The sequence below is a fragment of the Oryctolagus cuniculus genome, chromosome 7, assembly GCF_964237555.1.
Source record: "Oryctolagus cuniculus chromosome 7, mOryCun1.1, whole genome shotgun sequence".
NCBI lineage: Eukaryota > Metazoa > Chordata > Mammalia > Lagomorpha > Leporidae > Oryctolagus > Oryctolagus cuniculus.
Window position 1 is genome coordinate 37,307,751 of NC_091438.1, and position 14,558 is coordinate 37,322,308.

A 14,558-nucleotide genomic window follows, 5' to 3' on the forward strand; every position below is an offset into this window, starting at 1 on the left:
GCGCCCCGCCGGCCAAGCCCAGCACGCCTGCCCGATCCACGCGCGCGCCCTCGCGCATCCACACGCACGCCAGCCGCTTCTCCGTCTGCGCACGCGCCCGCCTCCGCCCAGCGCCTCCCGGTCTCCTTACTCCTGGGAACCGGCCTCCGGATCCAGCGGAGCCCCGGCGGCGCGCGCGTCCGTATCCGTATCCGTCTCCGCGTCCGCCCTCAGCTGGCTCGTCCAAGCCCTCGTGCACCAGAGGTCCGACGGCCAGGCGACCGACCGCACCCGCAGGCTCGCTCCCCGGCTCGTCCGCGCCCCCTCACCCAGCGCACCTAGCGCACCTAGCGCACCAAGCGCACCAAGCCCTGTCGGTCGGTGGCGACCGACCGTGGGCGAGCGAAAACTCCTCGCGCGCGCCGCGCCCTGTGCGCCCAACACGGGTGCGTGTCCGGGGCCCGCAGGCCACACGGTCCCTGGTGCTCCGCGTGCGGGGGCCGGCGTGCGGGGCCTGGCCAAAAAGGGCGGCTTGCCTCCCCGTCGGGGAATCGAACCCCGGTCTCCCGCGTGACAGGCGGGGATACTCACCACTATACTAACGAGGACGGCGGCGGCCACCCTCGGGTCCCCTCGACCCCTCTGCGTCCGCCCGCCCGCCCGCCCGCCCGCACCCGACCCCTGCCCTCCACCGCCCACACACCGGCTCCAGGGCCAACCGCCACCCGTCCCCAGTGCCCAGGCCCCGGTCCCCGCAACCTAGTGCCTTCAGCCCCACGTGGACTCCCCGGCCCGGGACCACAACATGCTAGCTTCCAGGAGCATAGAGCCAACCAACCGGAGGACCCAGGGGAAGCCAGGGAGGAGGATGAAGATGAGGAAGAGCAGCAGCAGCAGCAGCAGCAGCAGCAGCAGCAGCAAGAGGAGAGGGGAGAAGAGCCAGCGGAGGGGCACAGCGAGGAAGAGGAGGAAGAGCACCCCCAGGAAAACCCAGAGGGAGAGGAGGAGGAGGAGGAAGACCACGACGACCCGGTGGGCGGGGCACAACGAGGGCGGGGGCAGCGCTGCGAACTGGAAGGAGCGGGCGGCCCGTCTGGGATGCGTCCCGGGGGGTGCTGCCGGGTGCCCCGTGCGGCCTCCAGAACCGGGCAGCGGCGCCCTGCAAGCCCCGGGAACCGCGCGGAGCTGCCCCGGGAACCGCGCAACCCGCGCGCCCCGCGGCCTGCGCCCTGGCCCCGCAGCCCAGGGCCCAGGCGGCGCGACGGACCAAGGCCGCAGTCCCTGGCGCGCTCCCCCAGCCAAGGGAACGGCCGCGCCACCCGGCCCGCCGTCAGGATGGCCGAGCGGTCTAAGGCGCTGCGTTCAGGTCGCAGTCTCCCCTGGAGGCGTGGGTTCGAATCCCACTCCTGACAAGCACGCCTTTTTGGCACGCCCGGGCCAGCCTCGCGCCCGTCGTGCAACACGCCGCTCGCCGCTCCGGCTTTCCAGCCGTCGCGAGCGAGACCCCGCCTTGCCGGCCCGGCCCACACGTGGGACTCGCCACAGGGACCCCGCTCCAACTGGCCAGCGCGCAGGCACTCCCGCCCACCTCTCCCCACCACACCGCTTCTCGGGACCCACCTGCCTCCGAGTCTTCCTGGCTCCTCCGCTCCTCTGCCGCCACCCTCTGCCGCTACCTTCCGCACATTCACGGCCCTCCGCCTCCCAGCCCCAGTCCCCAGATCTCCTCCACCTCTCCCCGCCACCTGCCAGCCCCAGAGCGCTGAACCGACGGGCGGCCCGCCCAGAGTCCTCCCGAGCGTCCCCTAAACACCTGTCTGCAGCCAGCCCACCGAGAGCAGCGCACTTCGGCCGCGTCCCACCTCCTCGCCCTCGCCGCGCACTCCCGCCTCCCGCCTCCCGCCTGCCAGCCTGTCTGCCTGCTCGGGACAGCGCGCTGCCCGGGATCCTGCTCCTCGGAGCCCTTGGCTGACCCCGTGCTCCCGCCTCTCTCGGCCTCAGCACAGCTGCCTCAGGAGGCACAGAGGCCACGAGTCGGGAAAACCACCCGGGGCAGTGGTTGGTGGCCGGCCGAAGGCCCAGGCGCCCTGCGGTCACCCAGCTGCACACGTTGGCTCTCCTCCACGACCCACCGCCTCCCCAGGGGCGGGGCGGGGGGCTCCATGGGCAGGCGCGCCCCACCCAGCGTGGCGGCCGGCCACACACCCGCCTTCAGCCGGTGCTCCTGTTGCAGCCGTGGCTCACACCCGAGCCCACCACCACGGGGACCGCCCCGAGTCACCTGCTCTGACGGGGACCTGGGCAGAGGGCCGGGTCTGGCCGGCTGCATCCTGGCTCTCTCTGGGCTCCAGCGCCCCTCCTTCCCCGTGCCCTGGGATGCAGACAACAACCCAGCAGGAGCTGAAGCTCTGTGCTTCTCTCTCTTTCTCTGTCTGCCTGCCTCTTGCTCTCTAGCTCGCTCTCTCTCTCTCTCTCTCTCTCGTGTGTGTGTGTGTGTGTGTGTGTGTCTCCCTCCCAAACCCCACCCACCCATCCAAGGCCAACCACCACCACACCACACCACACCACACCCCCTCCAACCCCACCCCAGCCAACCATTCCGCCCATCCTCAACTCTAGGCAGCTTGCCAAGCAGCCTGGGCCCTAGAGGCGCGTGGAGCAGCTCCTTCTGCTTGCGCGTGGTCGCCCTGCTCCACGGAAAGCGGCTGCAACGGAGCAGCTCGTGGTGATCAGCCTGTGGGCCTGTGGCGGCTCCTGGCGGCGCCCGCCGACGGTGCATGGGTGGTTCAGTGGTAGAATTCTCGCCTGCCACGCGGGAGGCCTGGGTTCGATTCCCGGCCCATGCAGCTCCTGCTCCCCTTTTGCTTGGGCAGCCCCAGCAGTGCCTCTGCGCAAGCCGCTCCCTCGGGCTCCTCTCTGGCCAGCCTTGCACCAGCACTCTTGGCACACGCGCTCCCCAGCCCCCCTGGCCGCCGAACCCCGCCTAGCCCAGCGCCAGTGCCTCAGCTCTCGCACCCCTGCCTCCTTCCTAGCCTCTGCCTCTCCTGATACCCACTTCGGGCCCACGCGCTGCACTTCCGACCTCGCCGCTCTGCCGGCCGGCCACTGAGCCGCCAAGCCCCGCCGCTTCGCCTCCCCACACCCTGCTCTCACAACCAACCATCGCCAACGCGCGGCTGGCCCTAGCACCCTTCCACGACTCCTCCCGCCTTCCGGCTGCTGGACAGATGCCGGCCCCCGTTGGGGGCTCACGCCCTGGCCCTAGGCTGCTTGGGATGCCAGCCTCCAGAACAGACACCCGACTCCAGCCCTGCCACGCGCCCCACACACCGCCCCCAGTGCCCAGGGCCGGGCCCCTCCCAACCCACTGCACGGGAGGCTCCACGCCTGAGACTCTGCCCTCTGAGTCCCGTCGACCTGTCGCCCCCGAGACCTGCCCTAAGCGGCTGGGCAGCTCCGCCCTTGCCCTGGAGGTCCTGTGTGGGCACAAGGAGCCGGAGCCGCTACTTGACGAGGGCCGAGCCGGCACAGAGTAGGGCGGAGAACCGCATGCAGGGATCGAGGCGTCAATCGGGACGCAGAGCTCAGAGATGAGGCGGGGATTGGAACGTGCTACCAAATCCGTGGTGGCGTGGCCCGCGACGGGGACCGGGAGGGTCGGTTCCCTCCCGTGCGGAGAGAGCCCACGGTGAAACGCCAGCGTATGCCGCTCCCCTCTCCTCCACCTTGTCCCCACACACTGGCTGGCTGTCATCTCGGCTCTCGGGCTGTCCGCAAGCCCTCTCCCACCTCCTCCCGGAGGAGGAGGCTCCCTCACCTATGGCCAGCCGCCGGCATTGCCCAGGGCTCCAGCTTGCCGGCCCTCTCCAGCCTGCTGGTCTCGCATCTGCATCCTGCATCCTGCATCCTGCATCCTGCATCCTGCATCCTGGGGGGTGGAGGCGGGGAGGGGTGCCAAGTGCAGGGCCCCTCTGGGACAGCTCCCACGTGTTCAAGCCCCGAGCCCACCTGGGAGCCTGGATCGGCTCACGGTGGGAAAACCAAAGCAACTGCACCCTGGGCTGCTTGGTGACTCTCAGACCCACGGAGGCCATGGCACGCGGCACCTGGCACCTGGCCCAACGGGCAGGGAGAGAAGGCGTGCCCTCTGTGTCTCTCTGTGTGTGTGTCTGTGTGTGTGTGAGTGTGTGTGTGCGCGCGCACGCAGAAGCACACGCGTTCCTGTGCGTGGTGCCGGCGGCGGTGATGTCGTGAGTGAGGACGTGAGGCCGAGTGCGTGCAGGCACCGGTCCCTGTGTGTGGAGTGGGGTGCGGCTGTTCCGGAATTGTGGCATCCTGGGTGTGCGGGTGGATGTGTGTTGGTGCGCGCGTGCCCACGTCTGGGTTGGGGGTGTTCCGGCTGCCCAGGAGTGTCGCAGAAAGGCTGGCAGGGGAGGCGCGGGAGCAGGGGGACAGCGAGCAGCCTGGAGGTGGGGAGCGGCCGAAGGTCCTGAGGTGGCGCAGCTGGCGAAAAGGACAGCAGCTGAGGGCGGCCGCGGAGGCAGAGGCACAGAGCTTGGGCCGGGGCCGGGGCTGGGGCTGGGGCGCAGTGTGCGTTGCCCCATTGCACAAGCAGTTGGCTGCGTGGTTGTGCAAAAGTGGGCGGGCTGTACTGCGGGAGGCAGAGCACACACGCCGGCCCTCCGAGGAAGAAGAAAGGCTTCCCTGACCGGGAATCGAACCCGGGCCGCGGCGGTGAGAGCGCCGAATCCTAACCACTAGACCACCAGGGAGCGTCGGGCTGCGCGTCTGGCCTGGGCCTCTGCCTGCTGCAGCCGGCGCCTGGGTGCCAATGGGCAGCAGCAGCAGCAGCAGCAGCAGCAGCAGCGCCTGGCCTGTCGCGCTACTTCCACGGCCAACCCCCCGGCTGTCCTGCCCGGGCCGGCCGACGGGCCCCCGCCCGCCATCCGCCCTGACCTCAAAAACACACGGCGCGCCTCCGTCTCCTGGCCCCCGCGCACGCCCTGCCCCGCCGCGCTCAGCCGAGTCCACCCCACCTGGGCGGCCGGGCGCGCGCCACGACCACCGCCTCTGCCAAAAGGTGGGCGCGCTGCGTTGGCCGGGAATCGAACCCGGGTCAACTGCTTGGAAGGCAGCTATGCTCACCACTATACCACCAACGCCTCCCGCCGAGGCCGGCCTGGCCACGCGCCGCCCGGCTTGCCCGGAGCGCCCCGCCGCCCCCGTGCCCCGACGGCGCGCCTCGCCCGCACTTCCCCGCTGCCACCCCAAGGCCGCCCGGCGCCCCGCCGGCCAAGCCCAGCACGCCTGCCCGATCCACGCGCGCGCCCTCGCGCATCCACACGCACGCCAGCCGCTTCTCCGTCTGCGCACGCGCCCGCCTCCGCCCAGCGCCTCCCGGTCTCCTTACTCCTGGGAACCGGCCTCCGGATCCAGCGGAGCCCCGGCGGCGCGCGCGTCCGTATCCGTATCCGTCTCCGCGTCCGCCCTCAGCTGGCTCGTCCAAGCCCTCGTGCACCAGAGGTCCGACGGCCAGGCGACCGACCGCACCCGCAGGCTCGCTCCCCGGCTCGTCCGCGCCCCCTCACCCAGCGCACCTAGCGCACCTAGCGCACCAAGCGCACCAAGCCCTGTCGGTCGGTGGCGACCGACCGTGGGCGAGCGAAAACTCCTCGCGCGCGCCGCGCCCTGTGCGCCCAACACGGGTGCGTGTCCGGGGCCCGCAGGCCACACGGTCCCTGGTGCTCCGCGTGCGGGGGCCGGCGTGCGGGGCCTGGCCAAAAAGGGCGGCTTGCCTCCCCGTCGGGGAATCGAACCCCGGTCTCCCGCGTGACAGGCGGGGATACTCACCACTATACTAACGAGGACGGCGGCGGCCACCCTCGGGTCCCCTCGACCCCTCTGCGTCCGCCCGCCCGCCCGCCCGCCCGCCCGCACCCGACCCCTGCCCTCCACCGCCCACACACCGGCTCCAGGGCCAACCGCCACCCGTCCCCAGTGCCCAGGCCCCGGTCCCCGCAACCTAGTGCAACCTAGTGCCTTCAGCCCCACGTGGACTCCCCGGCCCGGGACCACAACATGCTAGCTTCCAGGAGCATAGAGCCAACCAACCGGAGGACCCAGGGGAAGCCAGGGAGGAGGATGAAGATGAGGAAGAGCAGCAGCAGCAGCAGCAGCAGCAGCAAGAGGAGAGGGGAGAAGAGCCAGCGGAGGGGCACAGCGAGGAAGAGGAGGAAGAGCACCCCCAGGAAAACCCAGAGGGAGAGGAGGAGGAGGAGGAAGACCACGACGACCCGGTGGGCGGGGCACAACGAGGGCGGGGGCAGCGCTGCGAACTGGAAGGAGCGGGCGGCCCGTCTGGGATGCGTCCCGGGGGGTGCTGCCGGGTGCCCCGTGCGGCCTCCAGAACCGGGCAGCGGCGCCCTGCAAGCCCCGGGAACCGCGCGGAGCTGCCCCGGGAACCGCGCAACCCGCGCGCCCCGCGGCCTGCGCCCTGGCCCCGCAGCCCAGGGCCCAGGCGGCGCGACGGACCAAGGCCGCAGTCCCTGGCGCGCTCCCCCAGCCAAGGGAACGGCCGCGCCACCCGGCCCGCCGTCAGGATGGCCGAGCGGTCTAAGGCGCTGCGTTCAGGTCGCAGTCTCCCCTGGAGGCGTGGGTTCGAATCCCACTCCTGACAAGCACGCCTTTTTGGCACGCCCGGGACAGCCTCGCGCCCGTCGTGCAACACGCCGCTCGCCGCTCCGGCTTTCCAGCCGTCGCGAGCGAGACCCCGCCTTGCCGGCCCGGCCCACACGTGGGACTCGCCACAGGGACCCCGCTCCAACTGGCCAGCGCGCAGGCACTCCCGCCCACCTCTCCCCACCACACCGCTTCTCGGGACCCACCTGCCTCCGAGTCTTCCTGGCTCCTCCGCTCCTCTGCCGCCACCCTCTGCCGCTACCTTCCGCACATTCACGGCCCTCCGCCTCCCAGCCCCAGTCCCCAGATCTCCTCCACCTCTCCCCGCCACCTGCCAGCCCCAGAGCGCTGAACCGACGGGCGGCCCGCCCAGAGTCCTCCCGAGCGTCCCCTAAACACCTGTCTGCAGCCAGCCCACCGAGAGCAGCGCACTTCGGCCGCGTCCCACCTCCTCGCCCTCGCCGCGCACTCCCGCCTCCCGCCTCCCGCCTGCCAGCCTGTCTGCCTGCTCGGGACAGCGCGCTGCCCGGGATCCTGCTCCTCGGAGCCCTTGGCTGACCCCGTGCTCCCGCCTCTCTCGGCCTCAGCACAGCTGCCTCAGGAGGCACAGAGGCCACGAGTCGGGAAAACCACCCGGGGCAGTGGTTGGTGGCCGGCCGAAGGCCCAGGCGCCCTGCGGTCACCCAGCTGCACACGTTGGCTCTCCTCCACGACCCACCGCCTCCCCAGGGGCGGGGCGGGGGGCTCCATGGGCAGGCGCGCCCCACCCAGCGTGGCGGCCGGCCACACACCCGCCTTCAGCCGGTGCTCCTGTTGCAGCCGTGGCTCACACCCGAGCCCACCACCACGGGGACCGCCCCGAGTCACCTGCTCTGACGGGGACCTGGGCAGAGGGCCGGGTCTGGCCGGCTGCATCCTGGCTCTCTCTGGGCTCCAGCGCCCCTCCTTCCCCGTGCCCTGGGATGCAGACAACAACCCAGCAGGAGCTGAAGCTCTGTGCTTCTCTCTCTTTCTCTGTCTGCCTGCCTCTTGCTCTCTAGCTCGCTCTCTCTCTCTCTCTCTCTCTCGTGTGTGTGTGTGTGTGTGTGTGTGTGTGTGTCTCCCTCCCAAACCCCACCCACCCATCCAAGGCCAACCACCACCACACCACACCACACCACACCCCCTCCAACCCCACCCCAGCCAACCATTCCGCCCATCCTCAACTCTAGGCAGCTTGCCAAGCAGCCTGGGCCCTAGAGGCGCGTGGAGCAGCTCCTTCTGCTTGCGCGTGGTCGCCCTGCTCCACGGAAAGCGGCTGCAACGGAGCAGCTCGTGGTGATCAGCCTGTGGGCCTGTGGCGGCTCCTGGCGGCGCCCGCCGACGGTGCATGGGTGGTTCAGTGGTAGAATTCTCGCCTGCCACGCGGGAGGCCTGGGTTCGATTCCCGGCCCATGCAGCTCCTGCTCCCCTTTTGCTTGGGCAGCCCCAGCAGTGCCTCTGCGCAAGCCGCTCCCTCGGGCTCCTCTCTGGCCAGCCTTGCACCAGCACTCTTGGCACACGCGCTCCCCAGCCCCCCTGGCCGCCGAACCCCGCCTAGCCCAGCGCCAGTGCCTCAGCTCTCGCACCCCTGCCTCCTTCCTAGCCTCTGCCTCTCCTGATACCCACTTCGGGCCCACGCGCTGCACTTCCGACCTCGCCGCTCTGCCGGCCGGCCACTGAGCCGCCAAGCCCCGCCGCTTCGCCTCCCCACACCCTGCTCTCACAACCAACCATCGCCAACGCGCGGCTGGCCCTAGCACCCTTCCACGACTCCTCCCGCCTTCCGGCTGCTGGACAGATGCCGGCCCCCGTTGGGGGCTCACGCCCTGGCCCTAGGCTGCTTGGGATGCCAGCCTCCAGAACAGACACCCGACTCCAGCCCTGCCACGCGCCCCACACACCGCCCCCAGTGCCCAGGGCCGGGCCCCTCCCAACCCACTGCACGGGAGGCTCCACGCCTGAGACTCTGCCCTCTGAGTCCCGTCGACCTGTCGCCCCCGAGACCTGCCCTAAGCGGCTGGGCAGCTCCGCCCTTGCCCTGGAGGTCCTGTGTGGGCACAAGGAGCCGGAGCCGCTACTTGACGAGGGCCGAGCCGGCACAGAGTAGGGCGGAGAACCGCATGCAGGGATCGAGGCGTCAATCGGGACGCAGAGCTCAGAGATGAGGCGGGGATTGGAACGTGCTACCAAATCCGTGGTGGCGTGGCCCGCGACGGGGACCGGGAGGGTCGGTTCCCTCCCGTGCGGAGAGAGCCCACGGTGAAACGCCAGCGTATGCCGCTCCCCTCTCCTCCACCTTGTCCCCACACACTGGCTGGCTGTCATCTCGGCTCTCGGGCTGTCCGCAAGCCCTCTCCCACCTCCTCCCGGAGGAGGAGGCTCCCTCACCTATGGCCAGCCGCCGGCATTGCCCAGGGCTCCAGCTTGCCGGCCCTCTCCAGCCTGCTGGTCTCGCATCTGCATCCTGCATCCTGCATCCTGCATCCTGCATCCTGCATCCTGGGGGGTGGAGGCGGGGAGGGGTGCCAAGTGCAGGGCCCCTCTGGGACAGCTCCCACGTGTTCAAGCCCCGAGCCCACCTGGGAGCCTGGATCGGCTCACGGTGGGAAAACCAAAGCAACTGCACCCTGGGCTGCTTGGTGACTCTCAGACCCACGGAGGCCATGGCACGCGGCACCTGGCACCTGGCCCAACGGGCAGGGAGAGAAGGCGTGCCCTCTGTGTCTCTCTGTGTGTGTGTCTGTGTGTGTGTGAGTGTGTGTGTGCGCGCGCACGCAGAAGCACACGCGTTCCTGTGCGTGGTGCCGGCGGCGGTGATGTCGTGAGTGAGGACGTGAGGCCGAGTGCGTGCAGGCACCGGTCCCTGTGTGTGGAGTGGGGTGCGGCTGTTCCGGAATTGTGGCATCCTGGGTGTGCGGGTGGATGTGTGTTGGTGCGCGCGTGCCCACGTCTGGGTTGGGGGTGTTCCGGCTGCCCAGGAGTGTCGCAGAAAGGCTGGCAGGGGAGGCGCGGGAGCAGGGGGACAGCGAGCAGCCTGGAGGTGGGGAGCGGCCGAAGGTCCTGAGGTGGCGCAGCTGGCGAAAAGGACAGCAGCTGAGGGCGGCCGCGGAGGCAGAGGCACAGAGCTTGGGCCGGGGCCGGGGCTGGGGCTGGGGCGCAGTGTGCGTTGCCCCATTGCACAAGCAGTTGGCTGCGTGGTTGTGCAAAAGTGGGCGGGCTGTACTGCGGGAGGCAGAGCACACACGCCGGCCCTCCGAGGAAGAAGAAAGGCTTCCCTGACCGGGAATCGAACCCGGGCCGCGGCGGTGAGAGCGCCGAATCCTAACCACTAGACCACCAGGGAGCGTCGGGCTGCGCGTCTGGCCTGGGCCTCTGCCTGCTGCAGCCGGCGCCTGGGTGCCAATGGGCAGCAGCAGCAGCAGCAGCAGCAGCAGCGCCTGGCCTGTCGCGCTACTTCCACGGCCAACCCCCCGGCTGTCCTGCCCGGGCCGGCCGACGGGCCCCCGCCCGCCATCCGCCCTGACCTCAAAAACACACGGCGCGCCTCCGTCTCCTGGCCCCCGCGCACGCCCTGCCCCGCCGCGCTCAGCCGAGTCCACCCCACCTGGGCGGCCGGGCGCGCGCCACGACCACCGCCTCTGCCAAAAGGTGGGCGCGCTGCGTTGGCCGGGAATCGAACCCGGGTCAACTGCTTGGAAGGCAGCTATGCTCACCACTATACCACCAACGCCTCCCGCCGAGGCCGGCCTGGCCACGCGCCGCCCGGCTTGCCCGGAGCGCCCCGCCGCCCCCGTGCCCCGACGGCGCGCCTCGCCCGCACTTCCCCGCTGCCACCCCAAGGCCGCCCGGCGCCCCGCCGGCCAAGCCCAGCACGCCTGCCCGATCCACGCGCGCGCCCTCGCGCATCCACACGCACGCCAGCCGCTTCTCCGTCTGCGCACGCGCCCGCCTCCGCCCAGCGCCTCCCGGTCTCCTTACTCCTGGGAACCGGCCTCCGGATCCAGCGGAGCCCCGGCGGCGCGCGCGTCCGTATCCGTATCCGTCTCCGCGTCCGCCCTCAGCTGGCTCGTCCAAGCCCTCGTGCACCAGAGGTCCGACGGCCAGGCGACCGACCGCACCCGCAGGCTCGCTCCCCGGCTCGTCCGCGCCCCCTCACCCAGCGCACCTAGCGCACCTAGCGCACCAAGCGCACCAAGCCCTGTCGGTCGGTGGCGACCGACCGTGGGCGAGCGAAAACTCCTCGCGCGCGCCGCGCCCTGTGCGCCCAACACGGGTGCGTGTCCGGGGCCCGCAGGCCACACGGTCCCTGGTGCTCCGCGTGCGGGGGCCGGCGTGCGGGGCCTGGCCAAAAAGGGCGGCTTGCCTCCCCGTCGGGGAATCGAACCCCGGTCTCCCGCGTGACAGGCGGGGATACTCACCACTATACTAACGAGGACGGCGGCGGCCACCCTCGGGTCCCCTCGACCCCTCTGCGTCCGCCCGCCCGCCCGCCCGCCCGCCCGCCCGCACCCGACCCCTGCCCTCCACCGCCCACACACCGGCTCCAGGGCCAACCGCCACCCGTCCCCAGTGCCCAGGCCCCGGTCCCCGCAACCTAGTGCCTTCAGCCCCACGTGGACTCCCCGGCCCGGGACCACAACATGCTAGCTTCCAGGAGCATAGAGCCAACCAACCGGAGGACCCAGGGGAAGCCAGGGAGGAGGATGAAGATGAGGAAGAGCAGCAGCAGCAGCAGCAGCAGCAGCAGCAGCAGCAAGAGGAGAGGGGAGAAGAGCCAGCGGAGGGGCACAGCGAGGAAGAGGAGGAAGAGCACCCCCAGGAAAACCCAGAGGGAGAGGAGGAGGAGGAGGAAGACCACGACGACCCGGTGGGCGGGGCACAACGAGGGCGGGGGCAGCGCTGCGAACTGGAAGGAGCGGGCGGCCCGTCTGGGATGCGTCCCGGGGGGTGCTGCCGGGTGCCCCGTGCGGCCTCCAGAACCGGGCAGCGGCGCCCTGCAAGCCCCGGGAACCGCGCGGAGCTGCCCCGGGAACCGCGCAACCCGCGCGCCCCGCGGCCTGCGCCCTGGCCCCGCAGCCCAGGGCCCAGGCGGCGCGACGGACCAAGGCCGCAGTCCCTGGCGCGCTCCCCCAGCCAAGGGAACGGCCGCGCCACCCGGCCCGCCGTCAGGATGGCCGAGCGGTCTAAGGCGCTGCGTTCAGGTCGCAGTCTCCCCTGGAGGCGTGGGTTCGAATCCCACTCCTGACAAGCACGCCTTTTTGGCACGCCCGGGACAGCCTCGCGCCCGTCGTGCAACACGCCGCTCGCCGCTCCGGCTTTCCAGCCGTCGCGAGCGAGACCCCGCCTTGCCGGCCCGGCCCACACGTGGGACTCGCCACAGGGACCCCGCTCCAACTGGCCAGCGCGCAGGCACTCCCGCCCACCTCTCCCCACCACACCGCTTCTCGGGACCCACCTGCCTCCGAGTCTTCCTGGCTCCTCCGCTCCTCTGCCGCCACCCTCTGCCGCTACCTTCCGCACATTCACGGCCCTCCGCCTCCCAGCCCCAGTCCCCAGATCTCCTCCACCTCTCCCCGCCACCTGCCAGCCCCAGAGCGCTGAACCGACGGGCGGCCCGCCCAGAGTCCTCCCGAGCGTCCCCTAAACACCTGTCTGCAGCCAGCCCACCGAGAGCAGCGCACTTCGGCCGCGTCCCACCTCCTCGCCCTCGCCGCGCACTCCCGCCTCCCGCCTCCCGCCTGCCAGCCTGTCTGCCTGCTCGGGACAGCGCGCTGCCCGGGATCCTGCTCCTCGGAGCCCTTGGCTGACCCCGTGCTCCCGCCTCTCTCGGCCTCAGCACAGCTGCCTCAGGAGGCACAGAGGCCACGAGTCGGGAAAACCACCCGGGGCAGTGGTTGGTGGCCGGCCGAAGGCCCAGGCGCCCTGCGGTCACCCAGCTGCACACGTTGGCTCTCCTCCACGACCCACCGCCTCCCCAGGGGCGGGGCGGGGGGCTCCATGGGCAGGCGCGCCCCACCCAGCGTGGCGGCCGGCCACACACCCGCCTTCAGCCGGTGCTCCTGTTGCAGCCGTGGCTCACACCCGAGCCCACCACCACGGGGACCGCCCCGAGTCACCTGCTCTGACGGGGACCTGGGCAGAGGGCCGGGTCTGGCCGGCTGCATCCTGGCTCTCTCTGGGCTCCAGCGCCCCTCCTTCCCCGTGCCCTGGGATGCAGACAACAACCCAGCAGGAGCTGAAGCTCTGTGCTTCTCTCTCTTTCTCTGTCTGCCTGCCTCTTGCTCTCTAGCTCGCTCTCTCTCTCTCTCTCTCTCTCGTGTGTGTGTGTGTGTGTGTGTGTGTGTGTGTCTCCCTCCCAAACCCCACCCACCCATCCAAGGCCAACCACCACCACACCACACCACACCACACCCCCTCCAACCCCACCCCAGCCAACCATTCCGCCCATCCTCAACTCTAGGCAGCTTGCCAAGCAGCCTGGGCCCTAGAGGCGCGTGGAGCAGCTCCTTCTGCTTGCGCGTGGTCGCCCTGCTCCACGGAAAGCGGCTGCAACGGAGCAGCTCGTGGTGATCAGCCTGTGGGCCTGTGGCGGCTCCTGGCGGCGCCCGCCGACGGTGCATGGGTGGTTCAGTGGTAGAATTCTCGCCTGCCACGCGGGAGGCCTGGGTTCGATTCCCGGCCCATGCAGCTCCTGCTCCCCTTTTGCTTGGGCAGCCCCAGCAGTGCCTCTGCGCAAGCCGCTCCCTCGGGCTCCTCTCTGGCCAGCCTTGCACCAGCACTCTTGGCACACGCGCTCCCCAGCCCCCCTGGCCGCCGAACCCCGCCTAGCCCAGCGCCAGTGCCTCAGCTCTCGCACCCCTGCCTCCTTCCTAGCCTCTGCCTCTCCTGATACCCACTTCGGGCCCACGCGCTGCACTTCCGACCTCGCCGCTCTGCCGGCCGGCCACTGAGCCGCCAAGCCCCGCCGCTTCGCCTCCCCACACCCTGCTCTCACAACCAACCATCGCCAACGCGCGGCTGGCCCTAGCACCCTTCCACGACTCCTCCCGCCTTCCGGCTGCTGGACAGATGCCGGCCCCCGTTGGGGGCTCACGCCCTGGCCCTAGGCTGCTTGGGATGCCAGCCTCCAGAACAGACACCCGACTCCAGCCCTGCCACGCGCCCCACACACCGCCCCCAGTGCCCAGGGCCGGGCCCCTCCCAACCCACTGCACGGGAGGCTCCACGCCTGAGACTCTGCCCTCTGAGTCCCGTCGACCTGTCGCCCCCGAGACCTGCCCTAAGCGGCTGGGCAGCTCCGCCCTTGCCCTGGAGGTCCTGTGTGGGCACAAGGAGCCGGAGCCGCTACTTGACGAGGGCCGAGCCGGCACAGAGTAGGGCGGAGAACCGCATGCAGGGATCGAGGCGTCAATCGGGACGCAGAGCTCAGAGATGAGGCGGGGATTGGAACGTGCTACCAAATCCGTGGTGGCGTGGCCCGCGACGGGGACCGGGAGGGTCGGTTCCCTCCCGTGCGGAGAGAGCCCACGGTGAAACGCCAGCGTATGCCGCTCCCCTCTCCTCCACCTTGTCCCCACACACTGGCTGGCTGTCATCTCGGCTCTCGGGCTGTCCGCAAGCCCTCTCCCACCTCCTCCCGGAGGAGGAGGCTCCCTCACCTATGGCCAGCCGCCGGCATTGCCCAGGGCTCCAGCTTGCCGGCCCTCTCCAGCCTGCTGGTCTCGCATCTGCATCCTGCATCCTGCATCCTGCATCCTGCATCCTGGGGGGTGGAGGCGGGGAGGGGTGCCAAGTGCAGGGCCCCTCTGGGACAGCTCCCACGTGTTCAAGCCCCGAGCCCACCTGGGAGCCTGGATCGGCTCACGGTGGGAAAACCAAAG

General features: G+C 70.9%; 10 non-coding genes across 10 annotated transcripts; 3 read left to right on the forward strand and 7 right to left on the reverse strand.

Annotated features, from left to right (window-relative positions):
- Positions 1-515: 515 nt before the first annotated feature.
- TRNAD-GUC (transfer RNA aspartic acid (anticodon GUC)) lies at positions 516-587 on the reverse strand. The gene has a single exon. It is a non-coding gene; the product is annotated as a tRNA-Asp (tRNA).
- A 721-nt stretch (positions 588-1,308) lies between these two features.
- On the forward strand, positions 1,309-1,391 carry TRNAL-CAG (transfer RNA leucine (anticodon CAG)). Its single transcript has one exon. It is a non-coding gene; the product is annotated as a tRNA-Leu (tRNA).
- Positions 1,392-4,679: 3,288 nt separating this feature from the next.
- On the reverse strand, positions 4,680-4,751 carry TRNAE-CUC (transfer RNA glutamic acid (anticodon CUC)). The gene has a single exon. It is a non-coding gene; the product is annotated as a tRNA-Glu (tRNA).
- A 318-nt stretch (positions 4,752-5,069) lies between these two features.
- On the reverse strand, positions 5,070-5,141 carry TRNAG-UCC (transfer RNA glycine (anticodon UCC)). Its single transcript has one exon. It is a non-coding gene; the product is annotated as a tRNA-Gly (tRNA).
- A 633-nt stretch (positions 5,142-5,774) lies between these two features.
- Positions 5,775-5,846, reverse strand: TRNAD-GUC (transfer RNA aspartic acid (anticodon GUC)). Its single transcript has one exon. It is a non-coding gene; the product is annotated as a tRNA-Asp (tRNA).
- Positions 5,847-6,572: 726 nt separating this feature from the next.
- Positions 6,573-6,655, forward strand: TRNAL-CAG (transfer RNA leucine (anticodon CAG)). The gene has a single exon. It is a non-coding gene; the product is annotated as a tRNA-Leu (tRNA).
- A 3,294-nt stretch (positions 6,656-9,949) lies between these two features.
- On the reverse strand, positions 9,950-10,021 carry TRNAE-CUC (transfer RNA glutamic acid (anticodon CUC)). The gene has a single exon. It is a non-coding gene; the product is annotated as a tRNA-Glu (tRNA).
- A 315-nt stretch (positions 10,022-10,336) lies between these two features.
- Positions 10,337-10,408, reverse strand: TRNAG-UCC (transfer RNA glycine (anticodon UCC)). The gene has a single exon. It is a non-coding gene; the product is annotated as a tRNA-Gly (tRNA).
- A 633-nt stretch (positions 10,409-11,041) lies between these two features.
- TRNAD-GUC (transfer RNA aspartic acid (anticodon GUC)) lies at positions 11,042-11,113 on the reverse strand. The gene has a single exon. It is a non-coding gene; the product is annotated as a tRNA-Asp (tRNA).
- Positions 11,114-11,842: 729 nt separating this feature from the next.
- TRNAL-CAG (transfer RNA leucine (anticodon CAG)) lies at positions 11,843-11,925 on the forward strand. Its single transcript has one exon. It is a non-coding gene; the product is annotated as a tRNA-Leu (tRNA).
- The last annotated feature ends 2,633 nt before the right edge of the window (positions 11,926-14,558 follow it).